Below are 14,558 nucleotides of genomic sequence, written 5' to 3'. Positions count from 1 at the left end.
CTAATAGTCGCTTGGAGCATACAATAGGTACTTAATAAATCTTGGGAATAGCTTGGCACCGAAAATACCAACCACACTGTCTTTTCCCACTATAGTAACAGTCGAATTTAAGTTCTAGAAATGTCTCCTGAAATTCTGCAAGATAAAATCTGCTGGTGGGAACAGGTGGGAAAACATACCAGAGCGGTAGCAAATATCTACTGAATAAATACTTCCTCTGACAACAGTCTTCTTCAAGCTGATTGACTCGGACGATAGCAATTGCCTCATAAATTATCCTAATATAAGGACAGCACATATATGCATTGGTCATATGTACGGCCAGATGCATTTCTGGGGGAAAAAATGTGATTATGGTTAAGTTACCCTCTAGCACAGTTCCTGGCACAGAGCAAAGGCAGGGTATTAGGTTTATTAATCAACAACAATACGTTTCATTTTACTGGAACTAGGGAGGCTCACCTCCTGAAAAGGAATACCAGAGGAAATGTAGAAAACAATAACTCCTGCTCTCTTCTCAACATATTTGTTTTGTGATTCCCGAGGCTTACATATGCATTCATAGTGAGCCGCATCTGAAGTTACTATGCTGAGAAATAAATGTTCTACTTAATTGGCATCTGCAATGCACCTTTTCAATTAATTTGTGTTTTTTTACAGAGACGGAGGCTCCATGTATACAATACAGGTGATGTTTACAACGTTAATGAATCTGTGTGTGTGTGTGTGTGTGTGTGTGTGTGTGTGTTTAAGAAACTAGGCAGAAGGGACATATAAAGAGCCCCATAAGCATTATCTAGTTGATAATGCTTATCTAGAATGAATGAGCTGGGTCAGAGCTGTTGATCAATAGATAGTCAAACCAGAAGGCGTCTCACTGGAATGCTTCGCTGTTCAGGAGATCAGGACCAACGTTCGTGTCCTTGAATGATGCCTATGACGGTGAAGTTGGACTCAAGCTGAGTCAGTTTAGTGTTTAACTGAGTCCGTTCAGTGATTTACATCTGTGCTCAGTTTCCACACCATCAAATGCACCAGTCATTTGGCCACTCAGAGTGGATCTTAATACAGTGTAATAGTTGAGGCCTGGAATGTTGAGGAGAAATTGACATGACTTTATCCTCTTGCTTTGTCTAATGTTTTCAATTGTTTTTCCTGCGATGACCGGTGTGGATGACGTTAAAAAAAAATGTCCATTCTGTTTGCCACTAGATGGTAAGGTCATGAGTGATTTTCCTTTTATCTTTTAAGTCCTTCTGTATTTTCCCATTAAGACAATTACGTTTTCTTCTACTGCGATAATATCCTTCCACTTGTCTCCACATACATTCACCAAGTTTTCCCTCTACGGTGACTCAGGCATCTAGCCCTCATGTTTCCCTCCCACTGCATCTATGCTGACCCAGATGTGCTGACCAATATTTTGACTACTGCAGGTGTCGGGTGCAAAATCTGTATTCTACTGCTTTTCCTGTGATCCATAAAGACATTTTAAAAACATTTTTAAAAAATTTTTAAAGTTTATTTATTTGTTTTGAGAGAGACAGACAGTGTGAGTGGGGGAGGGGCAGAGAGCGCGAGAGAGAGGGAGAGAGAGAATCCTAAGTGAGTTCTATGCTGTCAGCACAGAGCCCGACATGGGGCTCGAACGCTTACGCAACTGTGATATCATGACCTGGACTGAAACCAAGAGTCGACTGAGCCACCCAGGCGCCCCATTCACCAACATTTTAAGTAGAGTTCGTGTATCCGTTTGTTCATTCGCCCTCTCGTTCAACAAATAGTCCGTCATTATCAACTACAATGTCAAGAGAGTAGGCGCTATCTAAACGGCAAATAACACGTTTATGGCTTCTACCCTCATGAGGCTTGAAATCTAGTTCAGGAGATAAGATACATGAAAACAACTTTCGTGTACTGGTCCTGGAATCAGACCGCCTGGGGTGGAATCCGGGCTCCACAATTCATCAGCTACATCTCTGGGCCAGTTTCTTAATGCAACCGGGCCTCGGAATTCACATCGGTAAAATGGGGTGAGTGATACTACTTATGGGAAGGGATTATTGTAAGGATTAAATGAGGCAGGGACATGTCCCGTCTTAGAGCATCCTGGTTCAGCAAGAGCACTCAAAACATATTAAATGAGTGGTGAGGGGAGTAAGAAGGATTCAAGAAAAATTAAAACAAATTAAAAAAAATGGGGAAAAAAAACAGAAGGAAGGAAAGGAGGGAGGTGAGACTTTTCAAAGCTCCTAGAGGCAAGGAGCCCTTCCTACGGGTGGGTGCTTATGGGAATCACATGGCCAAAGTTGTACTGGGGCTGTGACTGGAGGGATCAACTGAAGTTTGACCGAACGGTGTAAGGTCTGGACTGGGACGGTATAGTTTCCGGAGGAGTACTCTTCACTCGTCATTCCGGGTCACTTCTGAGTGACTGTCCTCCCACTTCTTCTTCTGGCCTGGAAACCTACGGTATTCCTTCATCTGATTCACTGTTGAGCTTTCTGGGGATGTTTCTGTTGAGCAGAAAACACTTAGACGTTGTTGAGAGGGATTACATGACACCTGTTCCTCCTTTACTGACTCCCTATGTTGTCACATTGCACCGAAAGGACAGGCCTGGGAAATTCTGCCTTGACCGTAAGTTACTTGAGGTCAAATCCCCTGTCTTTGCGGCGATAGCCCCTACCGAACGGTCTACCATGACAGACACTCAAAAACTGCGCAGCGATCTCCAGAACGTCACAGGCAACCTGGCTATCCTAAGGAAATGGTGGAATTACGAGGCCGTATAACCTGGCAAACTGTGTGAGATTTCCAGCAGTTAGGTGTTTCACCAGGCCAGCCTTATTCACTTGGGAGTGAGAGGGCATCTCTGAATCACACCGTGAACGCCTTTGAAACTTTGAGAGAAAACCGTTTATCCTTAGCGGATGGGATTTATTATGTATTTTTCACCTTGGGGTGTCATCAAATTTCAGTGTCAGGAAATTTCCCCCATTGGAGGAACATTCTAAGTTTTCCCAGATTGAATTCGTCTTGACTAGGACTCAAAAGCTCTAACCAGAAGAGCGGGGTTGGGGGGGGTGAGTTTCCGGGAACCTTCTTCTCCAGGCAGGGAAAATAATAAAAGTCACGATGCATAAGGGTGCAAGGTCCACACGTGAACTCTTCCCCCCCCCCCCCCGCTTGTGTTAGGTACTAGAGAAACAAAGCGACTCTTTTTAAAAACAATTTTCACTCAGAAACACACACACACACACACACACACACACAGTTCAAAAGGATAAAAGATTATTTTGGAATAAAAAAAAATTCTGTCTCCATTATATTTTAGAACCAAATAAAGTTCAAGTACATTTTTCATACTTACCCTACCTTCATATAATGTATTAAATACGTCGCTTAATGCCTCTCAGACAGAGTCAGAAATTGCATTCCTGTAACTGAGGTCAAAATCTCATTGAAGAGTCATGATTTGGGGATTGATTTATATCATTTCTTTATTCACTTCTTTTTCATTTCTTTCTTTTCTTCCTTGACCCAGAGAAGAGGCCACCAACTAACAAAAGCCCCGATGCCATTGAAATTGCGGACGAATAATACTGACCCACATTAACAAGTGGAGAACTCTATCTCATGCTACACTGTAGAGTACAAAATTATAGAATAAAAAAATAAAGAAGTTAACAGTCACACATCTTGCAATGCAGATTAAATGGTTGTGGCTTCACTGGATTCCAGTCTACTTGACATCTGTCAAAAGGCTGGGGTCATCTTTCCTCCATTAGCAAGGGTCTCCATTTCAACAATCCCTTCCATACCCACATTCATGCCAGATACAATTGTCTACTCCTTGTCAATCTTCCCTGTTAATGGGATCAACAAGTCCTGAAACCAGACATCTTTCTCTTCTGTATGTTGCAAAGAGAAAATGCTGGTTCTTTTCAGGGACACAAGAGCAAAGAGTAAAAGGGACGGATCGCTCCTGGACACCTTGCCATCTCGTGTTCTCTTTTATTTATTTTCCAATGCAGAAGCTTCCTATTATGCCAACCTAGATGATACGAAATTGCTTTGCAACTAAAAATGCTGTAAATGACTCAAATCCAAAGGCTCCGTTTGTGGGCATGATCGATCTCATCCCACATCACTATGGTAGATGGTGAAACTTGCGAATGTGCAAAATGAAGCTACCACTGCGTAAATATAATTTGTCTTGGGAAATGATGGGAAGATGTTTGCATCTCGTTTCGGTGCAAAGAAGTCTCCAAGCATGATATACTGGACCCATTATCCCAGTCTCAGTTACTAGGCAGATCTGCAGACTTAACACGTGTTTGTGGTAAATCCCCAAATTATGTATCTGTGGTAGATTTCAAAATGGTTTGGAGAAGGGATGAAAATGCACGTTCTCAATCCATACTTCCGTCTCCATCAAATTGCTATTCATTGTGATCAATCCTGGATTTCTTTCAGAAGAGACAGGAGTCACCTTTTTACATAAACCAATGGCCCCAATCCTTGATATGTGGGATCAAGCTCATGAGTTTGTTTTAGATCTTCTATCCAAAATGCAGCTTTGAAGCTCGGAATCTTGTTGGATAGTTACCAAATCAATAGCATATAATAAAAGGGGTGGTTAGAATAAGAAAACCACATATCCAGGAGGCATTCTGAGACAAAGGGCCAACCTCTAATCAGGAAAACCCTATGGGTACTTCTAACCCAGAAGATCACTCACTAAATCACGTTTGCACTTTTGATGAATGCTCTGTGCTTTTTTCTTCTTTAAACACAAAAGCTAAGTTCAAGTGGCTGAAGAACCCTTCTCTCAGCAGTTCCAGGGAGTAACTGTACAACCGAAGCACCATAGTATAGGGTCTATGCGTTTGTTTCCACGTTCGTTCCAATGTGTGTGGACCCGCATTTCTATCTTTAATCCATAGAATCAGTGGTAAGAAATGAATAAAACCGCTCAGTGGAAGCAAACACATGGCTAAGGAATGTAATGTTTTTGCCCCATTTAGCATAGGAGAGAAACCTTGATATTGACATGGTGTGTATTATATTTATTATTGTGTAATGTTAAATATGATCTATTCATTGTGTATGCACATTATATATAATGTATATACATGCACTATACTATATACGTACATAGTACATGGTATATGTACAATACTATATATGTATACTGTACTATATATGTATATTATCTTATTTATGTATACTATACTATACTATACTATATATGTACTATATATGTATACCATATACGTATACCTATACTATACTATAAATGTATACTATATGCCTATACTATACATGTATACTTTAGTACACATACACTATATATGTATACTATAATGTATACTATACTACATATGTATACCATATGCCTATACTATATATGTATACTTTAGTATACTATATGTGTATACTATAATGTATACTATAACTACTATACTATACCATATATGTATACTATAAATACATAATTATATATGTTCATTTCATATGCTACATTCCACTTTTTAAAAGTATATGTTAATAGTATATGTTTAACAAAATATTTAACATTTGTTTAATAAAATGTAAATATCCACGTTATACAGTATAGATTTCATAAAATAAGTATCTTTAGTTAGGCGTACTCCAGATATACAACGGGTGAAGGTTCATTTCGGCTATGGATTGCTCAGTGCTCTGAGAGGTACGTTTCCATAAGCCAAGATCCTGCCCCACCCCGACCAATGCCCCTCAGTCCAAACACATATACTCTATTTTAACATTATTCTGCCACTTTTGTTAGATGGAGTTTGTTAACTGCCAAATCACTGAGTCATGCCCCCTTTCCCTCCTCTGAAGTCTGTGCCAAGTTCTGTTTCTGAGGCAAAGCAGAAATAAACACCTTTCACTAGTACTTCACTCTCGTGGTAAAATATGACGGCATCCTCTCTCGGTATCTGCAGAGCAGACTCTGAAAACATCCCTTTCTGGATTTTCTGCTTTTCTCATTCTATTTTCTCCCAGAATCTGTTTGCAAAACATTTTATGGAATTGGCAAGTTATTTGCACTGCTTTTGCATTGCAGTCTGCCTAATTCAATTGCAATTATTTGTAAACTGCCGCCATAACTCTTCCTTGGCTAATGTCTGCAAACTGTTTACTAAACAATAAACTTAATCATGCATTCATTGTTGCAAATGTCTCCAAATGGCTTCAGAGTAGAGCTGACTTGACATTTTTGCCTATTTGCAAAGCCATGAAGGATGTTTTCTGAATAGACACTAAGTTCTATAACATTTAGTCATTCTATTCCCTACACCCCTTCAGATCTATTGCAGATTGGGATGGCCTCTTTTGTGGGTCAACCGATGTGCTATGCTAATGCTGGGAGGTCCAAAGCAAAGTGGGTTGGGGGTAAGGCTCTGGTAGCGGTGAATGAACGGACAGTATGATAGCATGGCACAGGCAATAGGCAGGTTTTATAAATAGTGCATGAGTATCACTTAGCATATCACCCAAGTAACTGTTATATTTAAGACCCTCTAGATGTATAGACTCCTTGAGACGTATAGACTGTGAAGACAATGGTTCTGCCCATGGAGGATCCGATCGGATATGGGGACTGGAGGAAGAGGAAAGTTCAAATCAATGTCTCTTCTAGAAATCTAGAGATCTAACAGACTCACAGTGCTGTTACTCACCGTGGACAAGTCAAGATGAGGAACTGTACTGGGGAGAAAAGTGAGAAATATGGCTCAAAATATCCTGTTTTGACCCAGTGATTGCATATTTTGGCAGAATAGTTTACCAAAATGTTTATCAGATAGTTTGGAATGGAGAGTGGGAAATCAGGGAACGTCTGGCTGGAGACACGGGCATGGGAACACTGGTTATAGTGGTGTGACCGACTCTGGGGAAGGAAAGGGCAGACTCTTGGGGGGAGGGTACTTTCTGTGACCAGTAGGAAGATAGAAACATAATGAAAACCTTAAACGATGATGGCAAGAGGTCCCGGTTGTAACCTGGTTATGGAAATGAGGGGAGCATTTCAAGATGTGCGGGGTGTAGCATGGCTTGTTGCAGAAATGCTGAGGACAATGGGTAAAGCACACTGAATCGCACACTGAATCTGGGATGGAAAAGTGACCGAAGACTCAACAGGAAGAGAACAGAAGCAATTCGAAGACAATGTCCATACACGTTTACCCAGTGTCTGTATCCACGTAGTCAATCTACTTCTGTTGGCTTCCAGAACACTTCTACTTCTTTTGTGCTTCTTTTGGCTTCCAGAACACCCTCTCTTTTAGTTCTCTTCCCATATCACTGGACCCTCCTTCCACTCCGTTGCCTCATTCTCCTGATTTGGAAACTTTAGAACTCCCCGGGGACTGTTCCTTTGTCTTCTTCTCCGTCTCTCTCTACATTGACTTCCTATGTGATCCCATTTTGCCGTTGGCTTTAAGTATCACCTAATCCTGGGGACTCTCAACTCATGTCTCCAGCCTGGATGGCTCAACTCCAGATACTATGTATCTACTTGTTATATCCACTGGGATATTTAAATGGTATCTCAAACTCAACACTCCTAAAACCAAACTCAGAACTCCCCCCCACTAATGACCAATCTCCCAAGCCTGTTTCTTTTCTAGTCTTTTCTTAGTAAATAACAACTTCAGCCTTCCACTTTCCCAGCAAAAACAATGCAGATATTCTTGTCCCCTTTCTTGTCTTCACATCTCCAAAGCAATCAATCAGCAAATGCTGTCAACTCTCTGTCAGAAATATGTCTAGCATCTCATCACCTCTTGCCACATCGTTGCTACCATTTTGGTCTGAGTCCTTATCATTTCTTGCCTAGACTATTACAGTAGGCTTCTGCCCAGACTCTTTGCTCCGATACCTGTCCATCCAGAGTCTCTTGTCAATGGAACAGCCAGAATGAGTCTTTGAAAATATTATTTGTGCCCACCTTCTGCTCAGAGACCTCTCGTGATTTTCCAGACCTCACCAAAATTAGAAGCCAAAGTCCTTTTCAACAGCATGCAGAAGAATGAAACTAGACCACTTTCTTACACCATACACAAAAATAAACTCAAAATGGATAAAGGACCTGAATGTGAGACAGGAAACCATCAAAGCCCTAGAGGAGAAAGCAGGAAAAAACCTCTTTGATCTCAGCCACAGCAATTTCTTACTCCACACACTTCCAAAGGCAAGGGAATTAAAAGCAAAAATGAACTGTTGGGACCTCATCAAGATAAAAAAGCTTCTGCACTGCAAAGGAAACAATCAACAAAACTCAAAGGCAACCAACGGAATGGGAAAAAATATTTGCAAATGACATATTGGACAAGGGCTAGTATTCAAAATCTATAAAGAACTCACCAAACTCCACACCGGAAAAACAAATAATCCAGTGAAGAAATGGGCAGAAGACACGAATAGATACTTTTCCAAAGAAGACATCCAGATGGCCAACAGACATGAAACGATGAAACATGAAACACATGAAATGGTGCTCAACGTCACTCCTCATCAGGGAACTACAAATCAAAAACACTGAGATACCACCTCACGCCAGTCAGAGTGGCTAAAATGAATAAATGAGGAGACTATCGATGCTGGCGAGGATGTGGAGAAACGGGATCCCACTTGCACTGTTGGTGGGAATGCAAACTGGTGCAGCCGCTCCGGAAAACAGTGTGGAGGTTCCTCAAAAAATTAAAAATAGATCTACCCTATGACCCAGCAATAGCACTGCTAGGAGTTGACCCAAGGGATACAGGGGTGCTGATGCACAGGGGGCACTTGTACCCCAAGGTTTATAGCAGCACTTTCAACAATAGCCAAATTATGGCAAGAGCCTAAATGTCCATCAACCGATGAATGGATAAAGAAGGTGTGGTTTATATACACAATGGGATACTACTTGGCAATGAGAAAGAATGAAATCTGGCCTTTTGTAGCAATGTGGATGGAACTCGAGAATGTTATGCTAAGTGAAATAAGTCACACAGAGAAAGACAGATACCATATGTTTTCACTCTTACGTGGATCTGGAGAAACTTAACAGAAGACCATGGGGGAGGGGAAGGGGAAAAAAAGTTACAGAGAGGGAGGGAGGCAAATCATAAGAGACTCCTGAGAACCAACTGAGGGTTGATGGTGGGGTGGGGGGAGAGGGGAAAGTGGGGGATGGGCACTGAGGAGGGCACCTGTTTGGGATGAGCACTGGGTATTGTGTGGAAACCAATTTGACAAGAAATTGTAATTTTTAAAAAAAAACCCACAAAATCCTTTTAATGGCTTCAAGACCCTACCTGATCTGGGCCCTGGTAATTCTCTGACTTCATCTTTTCCTTCACTCTCTTCAGTTCACTCTACTCCAGCTACATAGGTCTCTTACCTGTTCCTTTCACAAAGAAAACATCTCAGGACCTTGGCATGTGCTGTCTCCCCATACGGGTACATTCTTCCTCCAAAATCTGTATAATTTTCTCCTTTACTTCATTATACTTCTGCGCAAATGTCACCTTAAGGTGAAGCCTTTCCTATACAAAATATTTCCTTTATTTCCTTCCATATTAGCATCTGACCTACCCTCTTTGTCCGTATATTTACTGCTTTCACTCCGTTGAATGTGAGAACTAGGAAAACTGGAAGTTCATCTCCATCATCAACTTTATCCCTGTCTTCTGTTGCCACCACTTAGCCCCCCCCCCCCCCCCCCGCGCATGGTTCGTATGTAACAAATACTTGAACGAGTAAAAGTCAACTGAATACAAGTTAACCCAGGCCAGGTAGCCCAGTACCTGGAACATCATACCGGTTTCCTAAACATCTATTGAATGAATGGATAAATGAATCCGTTTCCAGGACTGGGGACGCAGGTACCCACTTGTAGGCTGAGGCCAAGAACCAGTTGGGGAAAGACAGTCATTACGGAGTAGTTAATCGGATAACATAAATACGTAACTACCAAGCAAGCGCTGGAAATAGACACCACTATTCCACACCATCTGCAACATGACGGGATGTTGGCTGGGTGACCCTCCCAGGGTGGGACTGGGTTTCCCAGGACCAGCTGATGAAAGGGAGTTTATCAAGAATCCGACTCCAGAAAATCAATCACAGTTAGAACACAGAATGGGTCACCAGAACCAAAGATTCAGACTCAGATCAAGGAAGAACCATGGCCGGTGTCAGATTCTCGGGAGGGTCACATTTAAATCGAGCACGGAACAGACACGAAGGTGGATTACCTTCAAAGAGCCAGATCAACAAATACCTGGAAACTTCTGACATAACGAAGATAGTGTTCTAGGCCTGAAACCCAGGCTGTAGTTTCGCACTAAGGTACAGAGAAACACAGAGCATTGACTGGATCATGTGTCCCAGCTTGAAATCCTATTCCTTCAGCTCCAAACACAAGCCTGTAGCTGGGAAAACGAATTCTGACCCAGAATGGGTGTCTGAGTGCAAGCGATAAGGCACTGGGTACAAACTGCAAAGCCACAGTCCCGATGGGCCGGTTCTACAAAGGCCTCATCCGGGAAAACGATCGTTCGGTTTCCCAAGCCCTTCCATCGGAATCAGGGATTTTCCTCTTGTAAATCCGGCCACAAAACACAACTTAGAAAGTGCCCCAAACCACTCGGCCAGACCAGCCAGCAAGCACAGCCCCTCTCGGCTTTCTAAGAACGCCTGCCTGCCGTATAATGAAAACCACAAACGCCCAGCTTCCCCACGCACGCGTGCTCCAGTTGGACGGGAACGCACTTCCTCCCGCCTTAGCTCCCCTCCCCCTTGCGACGGCGACAGCACCTCCCTGCAGCGGCCCTACCGCCTGGAAAAACCAGCCCTCCGTTTGCACTGGCCCCCGAGTCAGGGGGTTGCCAACTTTGGCTCTAAAACTGTTAAAGTGAATAATCAAAGGTCATTCAAAAAAAAACCCCAAAAACAAAAAAAGGTGACACTTACTTGAATCAATGTCTTCTCGAGGCTTTTGAAAGGTGCAGCAGGCATAAAATTTAATATTGATTGTTGGGGCACATTGCCTTCCCCCTTCCAGAGTCATTTCAGAAGGACAAATAATTTGTTTTGATCCGCGTGGGGCACGGCTGGCGGGCACACAGGAGTCCCCGGCCCTCTTCGCGGAAGCTCGGCTGGCTTTTTTTCTGGCCACTTCTCTCAGTTGCCTCTCCCCTCAAATTTCTTGGTTCCTGCCGTCCCCTTCTGCTTGCTCCTCTTAGCTCCTGTTCTAATTTCAACTGTCATTTCCCCCGCTCTCCCGAGTGCTCTGAGCTCCTGTTCTAATTTTTCATGTCTTCTCCCAGTGCTGCCCTCCTTTCTGTCTCTCTGACCCTCTCCTTCTCGCCTTCTCTTTTTCTCTGACTCTTATTCCTCAATGTCCCTTCGGAGGCCCTGCCTCAGGTTTCCGCTTCTGTCTTCTGCAGACTGTTTAACACAGCCAATAATAGGATGTCCGATCTGCTCTAAGTCCCAGATTCACAAAAATAAAAGCGGATATTGTTTTTCCCACGTTCTCCTAAACCCACCTTTGAATCTCATCTCCCCTCAATATTTCCTCCCGCACCCTTGCCTTCCAGATTCTCCTTGCTGTTGGAATCCTCTAAGAAAATCTCTTTTTATATTCCTTGGTTGACAGGACCAAAATGCAGGGAATTGATGTGAGAACTGTCATCGCAATGTAATTCTGGTCCGATTTCACTTTCTAAAGAAGTTTTGATGGATTTCCAGCGAGTATCCAGGTAAGTGAGAGGCAAAGATCTGCTGGGGGACCCCATCATTCATTCCAACTAATGGGTAAGGGAATTAAGGTCGTGTCTTGTCAGTGAGGTTTCTCAGGGGTTTTTCTGTTCTCTCAGTTGGAGAGAGTAACAATTGCAGTCTCGTTAATTACATACAGGGGAGCTTGCATTAGGCCAAACTTCCTCACCAAGTGTGGGTGTTGGCAAACAATCTGGGTGGAATTTTGAACACTCTGGTCTGGACTGGAATGAAAGAAATGTTCAACAAATGTGGTGTTGGGATATGGAAAGGAATTCATAGTTGCCTTGAATGTCTAGGCTCCTCAAGACGGAGATGGTAAGGGGACTCGAACTCCCGTGTTTGTTCGTAAGGGCAAAGCGCTCCTCCTACAAAAATTTCCCAGCTTTGGGGATCTGAATGGTTCCATACTAAAGAAGGCCTCCGTGCCCGTATTAAAGGTTACAGAGACGGACGTTAAGACACATTTTGATTTCCGGGTTATTGTCTGCGGGCGACGGCATCTTTCAGACTTTCATAGAATTTCCCATCACCGCTTGGCAAATGAAAATAACACAGTCAACCACCTGGCTGTTTCCAGGAGACTGTTTTCATCTCATGTAGTTGGCCACTCCTTTTGGCATCGGCCTCCTCATGTGAAACATAACATTTTACATTTGTTGGAAATCTATTCATACCTAGAGAAGGAGAACGTTTGTATCGAACAAGTCAGTTTAAAGCGGTGCATACCACATCTTATTCTTTCAAGCGGTGGTTGACGTTGACGAGCTTTCTGGAACTAATTTTCAGGGGCTTTCAGAAGCTGCAAATGACACAATTTTCTTGGCTCCGTATTATTGTTACTATCTTTACAGATGGTAAAGGAAAGTTTGGGGTTATGACATTCAACCCACAGTGACTTAGTAAACTTTCTGAGTGTCCACTTTGTACCCGGCACTGTGATGAGGGGTACAGGGGTCATAAAGATGAATAAGCCCAAGTTCCTTCTCTGGGGGTGCTTCCTGCTAAAGGTCATGTCAAGGGTCAACCAAAAAGCCTTAGCCTCATCTGAAAATCTTAATCCCAAATACTCTTCTTCACACAATAGCCCTAGAGTTAAACCTCTCCAGGGCATCTGACTTCTAAGGAAAAAAAAAAAAAAGAAAGAAAGAAATGACCATAAAACACATGAAGAAAAGGCTATACATATGTTACATCTTTCACTGGCTACTTACAAAATTGACAGAATATATACAAACTGCTCTAATAACAGGGGTGGAGAAGAAAAGATGAAATGCACATTTAGCCCCATGTAAGTTTCTGATTCTTCCCCTGCTTTTAATTAAGTTATTTTCCTTTTCCAACCATCTCCAGGCTTTTTTTTTTTTTTCCATGAGAATGAGCAGAAAAACAAAAACAGGGGGGAGGGGGCAGACCCATCGCTCTGTTGAGAAACAGGAAGTTATGTGAAACCTTGTTTGCCCTTTCTGCTCTGAAGAAGTTTGCCCAAGAGCTGTAACCCTGCACTCTGCTATGTAAACCCACCTACAGAAATGGCAGAGGTCAGCGTGGGAAAGAAGGGGCGCCGTGGGCCCAGAGCGACAACAAAAGTTAGTCCTTCCAGGGAAGCATCGCAAGACGAAAAGTAAAAACCATTGAGACTGTGGCGTCGTCCAGAGCCGCTTGCTTTCTTCTTCCGCTTGGCTTTCTTACTCTCCCCCCTCCCCTCCCCCACCCCACCCCTGGCTTTTGTGTTAAATTCCAAATCATTATGAATCCATTAAATATGCTGATCTCTTCAAACATAGTCTAGGGACCTCGACTGACTCAACACTAAAACAATCTTCTGTTTTGCTGCCTTGAATGCTTCAGTTTCTGTTGTCGCTTCGGTTGTCTGTGATGATGCGAATTAAGAAGGAAATCCTCTCGAGAAGAGGAATGTTCCAGCTGCCCTTTGCCGTAATCGTGGGGTTTCACCGCGATGCCATAGGGGCCTCGGGGTCGCTGAAGAAGGCCATGGGGCCGGACTCCAGCAGAGTCTCTTTTCTGTGCCATAAATTGGGGTTAAACTTATTGTGTGTTTGAAGAAAGGGCTCTGGCTAAAACCAAATTTTGAAAATGATCGATAGAGGAAATCTTTGCTGCTGTGCCCTGAAATATCCAGATAATTGAAGAGTTTGTTGTTTGTTGTTGTTGTTGTTGTTGTTTTGCTTCTCCTCTCCGTTTCGTTGACCCTACCGCCTTTCATTATGTGTATTTGGTCGCAAGATGGAAATGTCTCTAGAGCTTCAATGGTTCCAGATGTGTGGTAACAGAAAATTCTGATTTGGGGCCCAAATGACCCTATGGCCTTTCCGAAATTTCTGTTTGTGCTGTTCAGGTTAGCATCAACCGCACCGGGGCCCAAGAGAAGGGTCCTTATGGGGATGCATTTGTGTTTTCGGGCAACCGAGATCTTTATCAGGCCAAAATGTGATTTTCTACTCCCAAGGATTGGCTTCGAGCCTTGGATTTCACACCCAAGTATGGAGCAGGATCTCCTGGAGGGCTGATGAACATGGCCAGCTGGTTTTCAAGCCCCTCGTTCCCAGGAATTAGGAACGGAATTGGGTCTGACTCAGCAGACCCAGGAAAGCCTGAGAATGTGCATTTTCAACACTCATCCCATTGATGGTAGGGGTTGGAGTTGGAGGAGGAGGATAGGAATCTGTTCCCGGCTGGTCCCTGGGTGCTCTCTTCTCTTTCAGATGAGCATGTGTAGCCCGCAGCACGAGAAA

This window comes from Lynx canadensis, chromosome B3 (genome assembly GCF_007474595.2).
Source record: "Lynx canadensis isolate LIC74 chromosome B3, mLynCan4.pri.v2, whole genome shotgun sequence".
Taxonomy (NCBI): domain Eukaryota; kingdom Metazoa; phylum Chordata; class Mammalia; order Carnivora; family Felidae; genus Lynx; species Lynx canadensis.
This window is presented reverse-complemented; position numbering follows the sequence as displayed.